Source organism: Primulina huaijiensis, chromosome 10, assembly GCF_012295235.1.
Source record: "Primulina huaijiensis isolate GDHJ02 chromosome 10, ASM1229523v2, whole genome shotgun sequence".
NCBI classification, from domain to species: Eukaryota; Viridiplantae; Streptophyta; class Magnoliopsida; order Lamiales; family Gesneriaceae; genus Primulina; species Primulina huaijiensis.
Genome location: NC_133315.1, coordinates 13383964 through 13401247, shown reverse-complemented (window position 1 = coordinate 13401247; position 17284 = coordinate 13383964).

The following is a 17284-nucleotide window of genomic DNA, read 5'->3' as shown; positions in this document are numbered from 1 at the left end:
ATTTGATGTAAATTGATAACAACAAATAATTCATTTTTATACCTACAATAAAAAGAAATTAGCAAAATGAAAAGAAATAAAGAAAGAATATACAAAATATAAACAATCTTACTTCACCAAGAATTCATCCTCTTCACCTTGACATAATAGATTTAGCTTTCCATGAACTTACTTTTGATCAACACTAAAAACATCACTCATAATTTGGAAAATGAAAAATATATTGGAACTTAGAACTTTTATACACACTCACACTATATTTTACAATGAGATAGAATGATTCTCAAGCTAGCATAAGGCCTCTATTTATAGGCCAAATGAGAGAAAGGGTCAAAAATTCTATTAATGCAATGTAGTTGTAATAGTAGTCTTTGTCTCCTCCAACTTCAATTTCATGCCCCTTCTTTCAATGCTTTGTTCCACAACTTTAATCACCGCATTTGACTCAACTCAAAACAGCAAACATGTGGGGAATTGTCTGTAGATGAATTTGGCCACTTAGTTCACCTCATTTGGTTAAATATTAAAATAGTTATGATTTTTTTACTATATGCTGGTCATGGTGAAAGTAAATTTGTCCTCCTTTTGATATTTTCACAATTTGATCATCTTAACCAACTTTTTAGGCAAGCATGTCTTCTGCAAAGTTGTAGATAATTTCTCAAGAATTCCAAAAATATTAAAATCACCTCCATTTAAATTTTCTAGCTTGATTTATCATTATTTTACCAACACGTAGAAACCTGAAAATGAAACATATTTAGTAAGACATTTAAATATAAACACACAATACTAAAATAACATAATTTTATAATTTTAATGAAACTTAAATTTTAAAATATAGGTTGTAACATATAATAAATTATTAATTTTAAGTTTCATCACACGTCGTGTTCTTCAGAGAAAATTATTCTACAAAGACGTTGTTGTTGTGAAGAGTGCAGATATCGCGTGTTGCCTTGAATGTTGCCAACATCTTCAGACAACATCCGTGACGAAGTTGGCCGAAAATCGTTTTCGTGGATTCCCTTTTGGCAACACGTTTTTAGCTTTCTTGTTTTAGTTTTTATTCTAGTTATTTGTTTTAGAAAGCTTTATTTTCTCAAAGTGTTGAGGAAATTGATTTTAGTCTTAATCACTAGTGATAGGTTTTTGTGTAAACGATTTGGTTTTCTAGTGATTAATTTTTGCCATAAGGCACTGCACAGGTATTTATATTTGTGCATATTTAATCTTGTCCGTTTATTTATTTAAAGTCGATTTGTGTTATAAAAGTTAATATTCCGCTGCTTGTTGTCCAAGATGTTGTAACATCTGGCACAACACCTAATTCTGATAAAACACAAATTTGTTGTTTTGATTGCCGTTTACGTATTTATTCATAACTGTCAAACAACATATTCCTTACAAGTGGTATCAGAGTCTACTCTTGATATACTAAGTACTGATTCTGGTTTTTTGTTTTGTTTGACAGAAATATTTAAATGGCCACCTCCTTGACTGAACTGTTGAAAGACAAACGCTGGCTGCAAGTGAACCCGTTGGGTGTTGCCCTAGGTGTTGCCACTCCTGGCTCCAACATTTGCGAAAAATCAATCTGTTTAAAATCTACAACTTCTGGAAATTCAAGTGCGGATGATGATTTAGAAGCTGAAGATAAAGAAATCACTCTTGAGAGTGTACAAAAGCTATATGAAGAGCCGTTTGAAGATTAGACCAAAAGAAACAAACTGAATTCTACTCTGATGAAAGAGAACACTGATTTAAAAGCTGTGGTTGCCAAACTTGAAGTAATTCTAAGCAAAAAAGATTTAGAACTATGCAAGACTAAGGATGAGCTCCAAAAGGCAACTGAAACCTTGTCCAAGTTCAATAAGAGCACATCAAAACTTGAATCCATACTTTTGATGGGAAGAGATGACAAGAAAGGCTTAGGCTTCAAAGACAGTGTGTTTGAAATTGATAAATCTTCCAAGTCGACAGTTTTTGTTAAGGGAAAGGCTAACACATCTCCACAACCACAACCCAAGTCACAAATCAGAAGCTCTCCACCGAAAAGACAACTTGCTGCACCTATTCCTAAGAAGAGAAAACACAGGTATGTTTGTCATTACAGCTTCAAGCTTGGTCATATCAGGCCCTATTGTTTTAAGCTCTTGGATGACTGCATGAATCGAAATTCGAGCCGGACGTTGCCCCGAATGTTGTCCACCATTTCCCGCAACACCTCCAACCATCGACCCGCAGTAAGACAAATTTGGGTACCAAAGGTAAAAACTCACTGTAAAATTGTCTATATTTCATTGAAAACTAACACTGCAGACAATTGGTACTTTGATAGTGGAAGCTCACGCCATATGACAGGATCACGAGAGCATCTCAGTGATTATGTTGAAAATAAAGGTGGTAGAGTAACCTATGGAGGGGGAGCTAAAGGAAAAATTGTTGGAAAGGGAACATTGAATGTTGAAGGGCTACCAAAGCTCCACAATGTGCTTTATGTTGAAGGATTAAATTCGAATCTTATAAGCATAAGCCAATTGTGTGATAATAATTTGCTTGTTAAGTTTGATAAACATAATTGTGAAGTTTTTGATGAAGCTAACAAGTGCATTATGACAGGTACAAGGTCGTCGGACAATTGCTACCAAATAGGTGAAGAACTGTCATGCAAACATGCGCAAATCACCGAACTTGACCTTTGGCATCAAAAACTCGGCCATGCAAACTTTAAAACTTTAAAGAACTTGAGTAAGTACGATGCAGTTAGAAGTACGCCTAATCTCTCTTCTGGTATACCATATGTGTGCGGAGATTTTCAAAAAGGTAAACAGACTCGCGTGTCGCATCCAGTGTTGGCAACATGTGGGACAACACGCTGTCTGGAGTTACTACACATGGACCTAATGGGTCCAATGGAAGTTGAAAGCCTCGGAGGTAAAAAATATTCCTTTGTGTGTGTTGATGATTTCTCATGTTTTTCATGTGTTAGATTTATTAGAGAGAAATCAGATACTTTCGATGTATTCAAAAACCTGATCAAAAGAATCACCAACTTCCACAATTTGAAGGTGAGAAAGATCAGAACTGATCACGGGAAAGAATTTGAAAACACTTCATTTTCATCTTTCTGTAGCAGGAAAGGTATTTCACACGAATTTTCAGCACCAAAAACACTACAACAAAATGGCATTGCCGAACATAAGAACAGAACTTTCCAAGAAATGGCAAGGGCGATGCTAGCTTCAAAGAATATCTCAAAGCGTTTTTGGGCAGAAGCCCTTAATACAGCATGACATATTTCGAATAGGGTCTATTTAAGAAGTGGATTAACCATGACTTCTTATGAAATAATCATGTGAAGAAAGCCTAATCTTAATATTTCCATGTTTTTGGCTGTGTGTGTTACACTTTGAATGACAGGGATCAACTAGCTAAGTTTGATTCAAAGAGTGATAAGTGTTTATTTTTGGGATATGCCACTAATAGTCGTGCTTATCGTATGTTTAACTTAAGAACTAGGACTATTATGGAATCTATTAATGTTATTTTTGATGACTATGCAGATCTTAAGAAAAAAACTGTTGAAGATGATGTTGAAGACCTTCTGGAAATTCCAATCATACTGGAAAATGCAGATGTTAATGTAGATGTTGTAACATCTAGCACAACACGTGACACTGAAGTCACTGAATCTGAGAAAGAAACACACAGCGATGATAATGCAGTAGATGATGGACAGAATATTCCAATTAAAATTCAGAAAGACCATCCATCATCTCAAATAATTGGAAGTATGCATGGAAAAGTTCAAACTCGAAAGAAAGAGATAGTGGATTACCGCAAGTTGGCTGGACTTATATGCATGAGCTCTACATACTCACAGGTTAGATTTTCATGTTTTATATCCAATTTTGAACCTAAAAATGTTGATGAAGCTTTAAAAGATGAATTTTGGATTAATGCAATGCATGATGAGCTTGAACAATTTGTTCGAAATAATGTGTGGAACTTGGTTCCACTTCCTGACCATGGTAACATAATTGGTACAAAATGGATTTTTAAGAATAAAACTGATGAGTCAAGAAACATCATTAGAAACAAAGCAAGGTTGGTTGCTCAAGGGTATACACAGGTTGAGGGGATTGACTTTGATGAGACCTTTGCTTCTGTTGCCCGGATTGAGTCAGTCAGACTATTGCTAGCTATTGTATGCTACATGAAAATCAAAATTTTTAAAATGGATGTTAAAAGTCCATTTTTAAATGGAATTTTGAGTGAGGAAGTGTATGTTAGACAACCTAAGGGTTTTGAGGATCCACACCATTTGGATCATGTCTACATATTGAAGAAGGCACTTTATGGTTTGAAGCAAGCACCACGTGCGTGGTATGGAAGATTGACTGAATATCTACTTGAAATTGGCTTCAAACGAGGTGAGGTAGACAAAACTCTTTTTATTCAAAAGTCAAAAGGTGAGATTCTTATTTGTCAAGTCTATGTTGATGATATAATCTTTGGTTCTTCATCTGAAAAGCATGCCAATGATTTCGTTGAGTGCATGTCATCTACTTTTGAAATGAGCATAGTTGGTGAGTTGAGTTTCTTTCTTGGTTTGCAAATTAAACAAATGCATGATGGCATCTTCCTATGTCAAAGCAAGTATGCTAAGAATTTGATTAAGTAATTTGCAAATGAAAACACAAAACACATGAGAACTCCTATCGGCTCGAGTGAAAAATTGTGCAAAGATGATGTTGCCAAAAATGTTGACAACACCTTATATCGTAGCATCATAGGTAACCTCCTCTATTTGACAGCAATTCGCCCTGACATCACGTTTAGTGTATGCTTATGTGCTAGATATCAATCTAATCCTAAAATTTCTCATTTAAAAACTATGAAACACATTTTACGTTACATAGCAGGAACAATTGATTTAGGATTATGGTATGCTTATGTGCTAGATATCAATCTAATCCTAAAATTTCTCATTTAAAAACTGTGAAACACATTTTACGTTACATAGCAGGAACAATTGATTTAGGATTATGGTACACTCAAGAAACCAACTCGAATTTAGTAGGTTTTTCTGATGCTGATTAGGCTGGTGATTTAGATGATAGGAAGAGTACATTTGGAGGTTGCTTTTATCTTGGCAATAATTTGATCTCATGGCATAGTAGGAAACAGAATTGTGTGTCACTTTCAACTGCTGAATCTGAGTATGTGCCAGCTGGAAGTTGTTGTACTCAACTTTTGTTGATGAATAGAAGATTATGAACTTAAGAGTGAAACCTTACTTGTGTACTGTGATAATTCGAGTGCAATTGATATTTCAAAAAATCCAGTACAACACTCTCGAACTAAACACATTGACATTCGACATCACTTTATTAGAGATCTAGTAGAAAAATGGTTGATTCGAATGGAATTTGTTGGTACACATAACCAATTGGCAGACATATTCACTAAAGCATTAGACTTTGAGAGATTATTCAACCTTAGGAAATCTCTCAGCACGTGTGCAATCTGAACATTCATAGATGTTGTCTCAGATGTTACAACATCTCGGACAACACTTAACATGCATGTGCATTTCTAGGACTTAGACATACTGTTATATGATGTGTTATCACAATGATGCATAATCTTCTGGTGCATTTACAATTTCATGTTCTATCTAAACTTAACACACTTGGATATGATTAATAACATGATTAAATCACAAAGTAGTTGAAAGATGATCATGTACTCCATGACATTGTCCCATACGAAAAGTGACTTGAAAAGATTGAGTAAAAAGACAAATCAATTATGCATATGATCTGTATCAGAAGAAAAGATGGGAAAAAGCTACCTAAAAGAGTCCAATGAAGACTGTGCTTTTAGTGTGGGAGCTACCTCTTCTGAATTTCATACAGAAGGTAAAATAGAAGAAATTGGAAAAAGATACCTAGAGGAGTCCTAAAGAAGACCGTTTTTCTAGTGTGGGAGCTACCACATCTATGATCAGAAAGTTGTTAAGTCACCAAGTGTGAAGAAAAATCAAAATTTTTTTTTGGAATTGGATGTGTTGTCAGGAAATGTTGCCAACATTTGCGAAAACACTTCATGTGTGAACATATCTCATATTTGTTTGCATGTTTCTATTTCTGTTTCATTCTGTTATTAGGCATAATTAGGACATGCATCTACACTTCATTGTGAATATTGTTGAGTCAAGAGTGTATGAGTACTTCGACAGAGAAAATTAGGCGAGAATCCAGATTTTGCTAGAAATCCAATATTTGTGATTTTTGATGATTCAGTGGTGTTAAATCGATGTGGGTTTCAATTCTGGAAATTATTTTGAAATGATTTTGGACGCAATTATCTCAGTAATTTTGGTAAGTGATTACGGGCCAAAGCTGATCTAGTCTAGTACGAGAACTTGGTTGTCCATTCAGAACAAAAAGGGGGAGAAGATGCGACTCAAACTCAACCATCTATCAAATACCTTTTATGTTTCTGTTTTCCCTGATGTAATTCTTTTCAATGAACTGTTAATGATATTTTGCAGGTGTTGTCTCAAGTGTTGCCAACAACTCGAACAACACCCGTACTAAATTGTTTTTATTCAGGGGGAGTTAACTGGAGTTTAACTTAGAAATTGAGTTTGATTTGATTTTGTCCTGAAAGGCAACAAGGAGGAGATTGAAGGGATATATATTTTCTTTATTTAATTGATATGATTTCTTATCTTAAATAATTTTCCTAATATATTCTTCCTTGTTGAGATGATATTTAATATTTAATTATGGTTTTGTCTTTCTAGATAATTATGTTAAGATTTTATTGTGATATAATTTCTTCCTTAAATTTAATTTTCTATTGATAAGATTATGTGGAATATTGGGTTTTACCTTTCTAGATATTATAAAGATCTTCTAGATATAATATTTATGATAATGATTTAATGAGATATGGTATTAATGTTTATAAAGAGTTTATTTTCTAATTAAACTTTTACTTTTCTTGTGAAATAGGTTTCCTTGTGGAGATAAAGTAAAAGTCTATAAATAGGAGATCAAGGACATTGATGTGCTCTCTCTCTTCCTCGTTCAATAATTCATATCATACTTTCGCACGTCGTGTTCTTGAGAGAAAATTATTCTACAAAGACGTTGCTGTTGTGAAGAGTGCAGATACCGCGTGTTGCCTTGAATGTTGCCAACATCTTCAGACAACATCCGTAACGAAGTTGGCTGAAGATCGTTTTCGTGGATTCCCTTTTGGCATCACGTTTTTAGCTTTCTTGTTTTAGTTTTTATTCTTGTTATTTGTTTTATAAAGCTTTATCTTCTCAAAATGTTGAGGAAATTGATTTTAGTCTTAATCACTAATGATAGGTTTTTGTATAAATGATTTGGTTTTCTAGTGATTAATTTTTGCCATAAGGCACCGCACAAGTATTTATACTTGTGCATATTTAATCTTGTCCGTTTATTTATTTAAAGTCGATTTGTGTTATAAAAGTTAATATTCCGCTGCAAGTTGTCCAAGATGTTGTAACATCTGGTACAACACCTAATTCTGATAAAACACAAATTTGTTATTTTGATTGCCGTTTACGTATTTATTCATAACTGTCAAACAACATATTCCTTACACGAAGAAAAGGCAAGAACATAGATCTCAAACGTAATGACAAGGCAATAACATAGATCTCAAACGTGATGACCACCGTCTAAACAACTCCAAGATGAGTTATATATAATACGATATAAAAGTACGGGTTTCAAAACCATCAAAGGTAGTAGAAAAGGTAGAAACTGCACTAAAAATGAACACAAACACAATTCAGATGCCGTCTTGAATGATTAAAAACTTCTCAAGAACAAAAATAATAGCGTACTTGAAAATTTTGGCTTCCCTATATAAACTGCACAACTTGTTTCGGGAAATTTTATTTTCCCAACTATACTGTATAACTTGGTTAATTGAATGAAATAATAGCTTGATTATTCTGTAACTGAGTCTCAATGTTTATTTTTTCAATAAAATTGTGAAGACCTTTACTGACTTATACTTAATCTGTCAACACGTTTCATCACAAAACATAAATTCAATTCTCTAACAAAAAATTTGTCCTGAATGTACCCTTTACTTAGATTGCGATATTGAGTAACAATCTTCGCACAAAAACAATCACTAATAAGCTTGAGCTTACCAACAATCGCTCGAGATCCCTTCCATCATATAAAATTTGATTGGATCGATATGAATGTGGATGATATTTTGAGAAAAAAGTTACCTACACAGCAATCTCGAGCCTTGTGCTCTTCACATAGTGGAATCAAAACAGTGAGCTGATTGGGTTCATTCCTCATACAATGAATCTGATGAATCCTCTTGTGTAAAATATTATTATATTCCTGAAATTCATTTAACATGTCAAACCACTGAGTTCAAGAAAACTTAAAAAGAAGAGGTTTAGCTGCAGATCATTTGACAAAAAATATCAAGTTCTATTTGTACAAACTGTGAAAATACTGCTTCCAAGATGTTAGTTCTCCTACAGAAGTGACTGAGGTTATATAAAGATACGAGAAGTGACACTTCTCTCAAGAAGTTACTTAGCATCCACTGTTAACATAAAATCTTGTGCCATTTCCTTCTAAATTTATATATATATATATATATATATCTTATGCAGAAGAAAACAACATAAGAGTGTCCAAACCCTCAAAGTTCAGCACAAGTGACATCCTTCTGTAATGTTTGTGTAGAACTTGTTATCGTATCAAAGAGACTCTGAATTCCCTAAGGATGAATAATTTCTTTTTAAGAAATTAAAAATGTTAAGGAAACTAAACCACAGATAAAATTATCCCAAACAATGGATTCAGAATCACAAAGTCAAAGATATGAATAGAACGATTACCTTGTACAGTAGGTATAATCCATAACAAGACAATAAATATAAGCACGAGCAATGCACCCAAATCCTGTTCAGTGTTCAAGCTTACTTGGATAAGAAGCCTCCTCAAGTTTACTTTTCTGGTCTGCCCGGAACTGTTCCGGGCAGACACGCGCAGGGCCGCGCACAAAGAGCGGCGGGCGCCCAACGCGCGCGCCGCACGGCATGTGCACAGCTGTTGGGACATCGATTTCTCGCACCAAAGACGCAGCGGAAGTTTAAAAATTTTGTTCTTAGGCGTCTTGTGTTTAAAACATTTATGAGGTGTTTAGAATTACACCTTTGCGTTATCAACGCTTGGGCTCCAAACTATTCCGATTTTTTTTATAGGTGCCCATATTTCGTATTCGTAATTTTGCGGAATTATTTAAAATTTTTCTCTTCAAATAAATAACATACATCAATCATAAAATAAACTGATAAATAAGTTTAACTTTAAAAATAATAGCGGAAGTAATTATTTTGTTTCAAAGTAACAACAAAAATAAAATATATATCCAACATATAAAAATGAGTTTGAACATGAAAATGTGAATAAACTGAAACATGAGGTCATCGGGTCCCTACTACTACTGACCCAAGCGAGCTCACTGGTCCCCACCCTCGGTCTCGACCTCACCAGTACCTACAACAATCAAGTCTAGTGAGTCTAAAGACTAAGCATACATATATCGTGAATAACAAGTAAAAATATCATAAGATCGCGTGCCACGTAAAAATATTGTATCGTAAAGCGTAACGTAAAAATCGTGTCATGGGTAAATATAATTACGTGCATATCTAAAAATCATACGTAAAAGATTTGCTCGATAGAGCCCTGTCATAAAATATCATGCTGAGATTTTCTGGTAGAGATAATGTTTCTACGCAAGTGGCCCAGAACATAACATGCACGTCTGATCAGACTAAACCACACTACACTGGGTGGTAGAGATAACCACAGCCCTTGGACTGGATATCCGAACCCATACATAATCGTAAACCGGTCGTAAGTCACAGGGTGAAGCAATCCCATAAGCGTAAGGTGGCCACAAGACATATCACATATATCTCAAAAATAAACATTTTATCTTTTATGCACGTAATATAATTATAACCTTGTTTTACCGGAGGAGTTGGATCGTTCCCAAGCTTGCTGCGACCTAATTCTATCATGAGAAACATGCAAATAATCTTGACTTGACAAAGACTTCATAACTGAACCAAAAACGAGACAACTACGCCCAACAAACTTAGTATTCAACCATGGCTTCGTACCAACCCGAACCAACATTGAACCATCGTTTAGCCATGATTAAAATACACCTAAAATACTGGATAACATAACCATAGGGCTGTAATACACGAAAAATGTGAATGGAGGCCAAAATCGTGAAACGCTCTTTCAAGAGTCGCTTTGGCACATTGCACCGTAAATTCTCGTACGACCTCTAAATTTAACCAAATTACAAAGGACCAAAAACATGACCTTTCTAACTCATTTAGGTACTGTCCAGTCCAAGGCCATAGGCTAAAAGCCAACCAAGAACTCGAACATGACCTCTGAACCGAAGCCAAAGTTGCTGTCATAACACAGTGGCAGCAGCTGCGCTTCCTTGCGTGGTTTGTGAAACCAATGGCCATTGGGGTTTGAACCACCAACCAAAGTCTCTTACCAACATCCTAAGGTGTGGCTTGAACTATGGCTAAGGTCACTAGACCAACCACAATCCAAACAACCACCTAAGACAACACAAGGCTCCCACCCGAGAACCATGTTGCGCGCGTGGGTTGTATTGCTTTACTTGCTGTCTTAGTCATTCCAATGGCCATGTGATTGACCATGGCTTGATCTAGACATCAAGAAGTATTGTGTGAACCATGGATAAGGGCTAGTAGCCAACCAAGATCCACCCAACGCCCTCAAAGTCGAAACCAACTCACACAAAAATCAGAAAGATGGAACTGTGGGACACTTATCTTGTTGTTTAAAAATATTGATGGATTCGTGCACCAAGCCTTGAAAAGCTATCTTGGTCACGTCCTAGACATGCTAAGGGAAGGTTCTAACCATGCTTACAGGCCCTGGGCTAACCAAGATTCGAACCCTCACCTTAGACAACAAACAATGACAATCGAGACTCAAAATTTGCAACTATAGAGAGTTGCTGTCAAATTCGTTTTGTTGGGGTGAATGTACTTAAACCAATGGACCAACACCTTCCTAACACACTCTATATCATGCCTAGATGCAGCCTTGAGTGCCTGGAACCGAGACAAGCCCTGAAATCACAAACACAACTCAAAACGTGAAGCATGGAGGAAGGGGTCGAAGGGGGCTGTGCAGTTTTTGTTCAAAGTTGCTGTCATGTTTCGGTTTTAGCTATTAAAATCATGAACATGTGATGTTTTAAAATACCTATAGAACTTGATTGAAGAGCAAAGAACAATATAAACATGCCTGGAAATTTTTTTTTGAAAGAAACAATCAATACGACGAACACGGCGCGGCGGAGACGGAGTTGTGTTTCTTTCTTGTTTTCTTGCTACTGATTCACGATTTCAGCAGCTGTTTTCTACTGATATTTTCAAAATAATGGGTGGGGAGAATGCTAGCTAAGGAAGTGAAGGGGAAGGTTGCAAATTAAGTGGGTCAAGAATGCATAAAGAAGGAAGTTGCATAAGAGGGGGTGGAATGGTGAAGGAAATGTTTCATTTTCCTTCTAGTCTTGAACGAAATGAGTGGGGGAATTGGAGAGTGTGATGACCAAATTTTAAGTCTAGATGCAAGGTGAAATATTGCTTATTTCATGAATTTTAAATTCTTAAAGTTTTAATCACCCATTATATATTTTAGTGACTTAATAAATTAAATTAGGGTATCAATTTCTTGCATGACATGGTTTAGTCTAAAAGTTAATTAACAAAATGGCAGGTTATAATTTCTTGAATATTTTAGGCCTAGATTAATTTATTCCAATTGATTACACATTTTAATTTAGGCTTTTAATTAATTATTGGACATGAGAGAATTAATTAATATCTAATTAAGTCTAATTAATTAAATAAAATCTTAAAACATTCCCTACCATTAAAATAAATTATTCATTGGCTTAAATTAAATTTAGGAATATTTTTTTATTATTAAATTTCATTCCAATACTCTAACTCCAGTCCGGCCTCGCGTATTTAACCGAAAAGATAAATCTAAACTTCTGCGATTTAAAATAAATGATCATGACTTAACAAATTTTAAAATGAATTAAACGCTCCATAAATATATAAAAAAAACTATTTTTAATTTAAATAATTGCAATTATGCATGGCTTATACGTAGTCTGATTTATCAGGTTCTACAACTCTTCCCCCCTTAAAAGAAATTTAGTACTCGAAATTAAAATTTATTGAATAACTCGGGATATCGACTCTCCATTATTGGCTCAGATTCCCATGTAGCTTCCTCCTCCGAATGATTAAGCCATATGACCTTCACTAGTTTCCCCAGTTTGTTCCGAAGCTTCTTCTCCTGTCTGTCTAAGATTTGCACTGGTCTTTCTTCATAAGACAGGTTCAGAGTGAGCTGCAATGGTTCGAAGTTCAAGACATGAGAAGGATTCGTCATATACTTCCACAGCATAGAGACGTGGAACACATTGTGTACTCCGGCCAGATTCGGCGGAAGAGCAACACGATAAGCTAACGTCCCAACTCTGTCGAGGACCTCAAATGGTCCGATGAATCTCGGACTGAGCTTTCCTTTCTTCCCGAACCGCATGACACCTTTCATAGGTGCTATCTTCACAAAAACATGGTCGCCAACGGCAAACTCTAGATTTCTCCTCCTCTGATCCGCATAACTCTTCTGTCGACTCTGAGCAGTCCTCAACCTATCACGGATCTTGACTACTACATCGGTAGTCTGCTGAATGATCTCCGGACCCAATTCTGAGCTTTTTTCTACTTCATCCCAACGAATAGGCCATCTGCACTTACGACCATACAGTTCTTCATATGGAGCCATACCTATAGACGACTGAAAACTGTTGTTATAGGTGAACTCTACCAATGGCAACTTCGACTCCCAACTCCCTGAGAAATCGATGACACATGCACGGAGAAGATCCTCCAAAATATGGATAACTCTCTCTGACAGCCCATCTGTCTGTGGGTGGAAAGCTGTGCTAAACAACAACCCCATAGCCGAATGCAAACTCTTCCAAAATGAGGAAGTAAATCTAGGATCTCGGTCAGACACTATAGAAACGGGAATACCATGAAGTCGGACTATCTCCCGGATATAAAACTCTGCATACTAAATCATGGTGAAAGTCGTCATGACAGGCAAGAAGTGCGCTGATTTGGTAAGACGATCAACAATCATCCAGATAGCATTTGATCCTCTGACTGACTTCGGCAAACCGACAACGAAGTCCATGGTAACATTCTCCCACTTCCACTCGGGAATAGGAAGAGGTTGAGCATACCTGCTGGTCTCTGATGCTCCGCTTTCACTAGCTGACACGTCAGACACTCGGATACAAAACCTCTGATATCCTTCTTCATTCCGAGCCACCAATACAACAACTGCAGATCTTTGTACATCTTCGTACTCCCAGGGTGAATAGAGTACGGCGACATGTGGGCCTCAGATAAAATATCTGCTCGAATAGAACCGCCGCTATGAACCCACATTCTGTCTCGATATCTCACAATGTCGTCGCTAACTGTATACAAGATACTGTCTTTGGCCTCATCTCCCTGCTTCCACTTTGCCAACTGCTCATCTGCTGGCTGTCCACTGCGAATACGGTCTATAAGAGAAGACTGAATTGTCAAAGTAGATAGACGGGGAACTCTACCTCGAGGATATGTCGCTAGATCAAACCTCTGCATCTCAGACTGAAGGGGTCTCGGAATCACCAAATGAGCCATCACTGCGACTTTCCTGCTCAATGCATCCGCAACTACATTAGCTTTGCCAGCGTGGTAGCTAATGTCACAGTCATAGTCTTTTACTAGCTCCAACCAACGCCTTTGACGCATATTCAGCTCTTTCTGCGTAAAAAAGTACTTGAGGCTCTTATGGTCGGTAAAGATCTGGCACTTCTCTCTGTACAAATAATGCCTCCAAATCTTCAAGGAAAAACCTACGGCTGCCAACTCTAGATCGTGGGTAGGGTAATTCTTTTCAAGGGTCTTCAACTGACGAGAAGCATATGCTATTACCTTCCTATGTTGTATCAACACGGCGCCTAAACCGAGCTTCGAAGAATTGGTATACAAAACAAAATATCGTGGCCCTGACGGCAAGGCCAATACCGGCGCTGAAATAAGTGCTTGCTTCAAAGAATCAAAGCTCTTCTGACACTCATCGATCCACACGTACTTAGTATTCTTCTTTGTCAACGACGTGAGTGGAACTGCGAAGAGGAGAATCCCTGAATAAACTTCCGATAATATCCTGCTAGCCCAAGGAAACTACGGATCTCTGATGCATTTTGCGGTACAACCCAATCCCCGACTGCTGCAATTTTCGCAGGGTCTACTTCAATACCGCTACTAGAAACGACGTGGCCTAAGAACGCCACCTTCTCTAACCAGAACTCGCACTTACTGAACTTCGCGAACAGTTTGTGCTTCTGTAAGGTCTTCAAAACTTTGGTCAGATGTCTACTGTGATCCTCTTGATTCTTTGAGTATACGAGAATGTCGTCTAAGAATACTTTCATGAACTGATCAAGATACGGCTGAAATATGCGATTCATGAGATCCATGAAGATCGCTGGCGTATTCGTCTAACCGAACGGCATCACAAGGAACTCAAAGTGGCCATAACGAGTCCTAAAAGCAGTCTTGAGAACATTGGCATCTTTCACCCTCAACTGGTGATAACCAGAACGCAGATCAATCTCTGAGAATACTGAAGCTCCCTGCAACTGATCAAATAAATCTCCAATCCTCGGAAGTGGGTATTTGTCCTTCACTGTAACCCTGTTCAACTCCCGGTAAGACTGGCGCGCCCCATGGTTAAAAACTCGGGCGAATGAACTCCTTGTCAAGAAGTTCCTGAATCTGCTTCTTGAGTTCTGCCATCTCTGTCGGCTCTAAAAGGTACGGTGCTTTTGAGATAGGTGTGGTACTTGGAATAAGCTCAATAGAAAACTCCACCTCTCGCTCATGTGGCATACCAGAGACGTCATCAAGAAAAACATCTAAAAAGTCCCTGACAACTGGGAAATCGGAGGCTGACAGACTGGGTGTCTCGGGAACAGATACAAAAGTCGCTAAAAATGCTCGACACCCTCTACGCATGAGCTTCCTAGCCTGGACACAAGATATTATACGCGGTAAATGAAAGTACCTGTCTGGCTCGAATAAGAACTGCTCTCTCCCAAGCGGTCGGACTAGAACAGATCTCCGCTGGAAGTCAATCAAAACCCTGTTCTTTAATAGTCAGTCCATATCCAGAATGATATCAAACTCTGGCATCGGCAATACGATAAAATCCGCATAAACAAGATTGCCATGAAGTTCGAGGTCTATGTCTCCACCACATTAGTAGTTGTCAGCTCCTCTCCCGAAGGCAGTACTACTGAATACGCTACATCTAGCCCAATGGTCTTGACTTTGAGGAAATTCGTAAAGATCTCTGAAATGAACGAATGAGTAGCCCCTGAATCTATCAAGGCATTCGTAGCTGAACCAGCTATAAAAATTCTCCCTGAAAGGTTGGAACATCAAGCTGAACCCAATAATTACAAGAACTAAACTTATAGACATGCGAAGGTCAAGTTCTTCTAACCTAAATTCCCGAAAATAACGATAATTAAAGCATGCAATCCTATCACCAATTCTAAGTTAAAGATCTCAACTCATAATATTAAATTCCAAATACAAACTTAAAGCTTTAAGATACCTGTCATGAACATTGTCTCTGGGTTCGTCTCTGCTGCATGGAGGGCAAAAACTCTGCCTTGGGTAGGCAGACTCCCCTGAGGGCACTCCTTCAGTAAGTGGTCAGGACTACCACACTTGTAGAACTTCCCCGAACCATATCTACAAACTCCAGCATGACGGCGTGTGCACTTAGCACAGACTGGATACTCTGAGGCCCTCGGGACTACACGTCCCTGCTGCTGCTGTCCTTTGTTCCTGGATGGACCGTGGAAAGGCTTTTTACTCTGATGCTGTTGATGAGGAGGGTGGTACGGCGCTTGGACTGGTCGCTTGCCCTGGCGATCTCTCTCAACATCATTCTGATCCTGCTCTGCAGCTAGAGCTCTGGAGACAGCGACATCATAGGTAGTAGGGCCAGCCACCCTAACATCACGGCGCAAGATCGGCCGTAGACCATCCAGAAAATGCCTTAACTTGGCTCCAGCATCATTTGCAATCAGGGGTATGAAATGGCAACCCCTCTCAAACTTACGGATAAACTCCATAACAGTCATGTCTCCATGCCTCAGGGTCATGAATTCCCTGGTCAATCTGGAACGCACCTCGTCAGTAAAATATTTAGAGTAAAATACCTCTGTAAAGCGCGTCCAGCACAGAATGGTCAAATTCAAGGCTACAGATGCTCCTTCCCACACAAGCGGGCGTCTCCTCTAAATAGATAGGCCGCACAACGAACCCTATCCTCGTCTCCAAGCTCCATGAATTCGAAAATAACCTCAAAGGACTTAATCCAGCCCTCGGCAATCATAGGATCGGTCGTCCCTGCGAACTCCTTTGGTCTCATCTTCATGAACCGCTCATAGGTAGCCTCAGGCCCCGTCTGCCTGGCTACCCCAGCATTGTTCTCCGCAAACTGTGCGAAGAACTGAGTCATTCCGGCTAACATCTGGGCGTTCATGTCCGGTGGAGGGGGTGGTGGTACATCTCTCTCCTGCCTATGATCCTCACCATCCTCATGACGATGCTCATCATCTCTCATGCTCTCAGGAATGCATCTAGGAGGCATACTGTTCCATACATACAACACATACGTAACCAACATGCATTATTCTATTATTTCTTTAAATTTAAAATAAATACTGCATAATCGTAATCTTGACATAAAACATTTCATGAAAACATGCTGTTAAAATATTTAATGCTTTAAAAGAAATGCGTAAACGTAAAACTTACAGACCGAAGACGTGACTTCATGAGCTTCTCGAGGTCAGTAGTAGTACAACCCTTTAAAAGAACATAGGCTCTGATACCAACTATAGGGGCCCGTATTTCGTATTCGTAATTTTGCGGAATTATTTAAAATTTTTCTCTTCAAATAAATAACATACATCAATCGTAAAATAAACTGATAAATAGGTTTAACTTCAAAAATAACAGCGGAAGTAA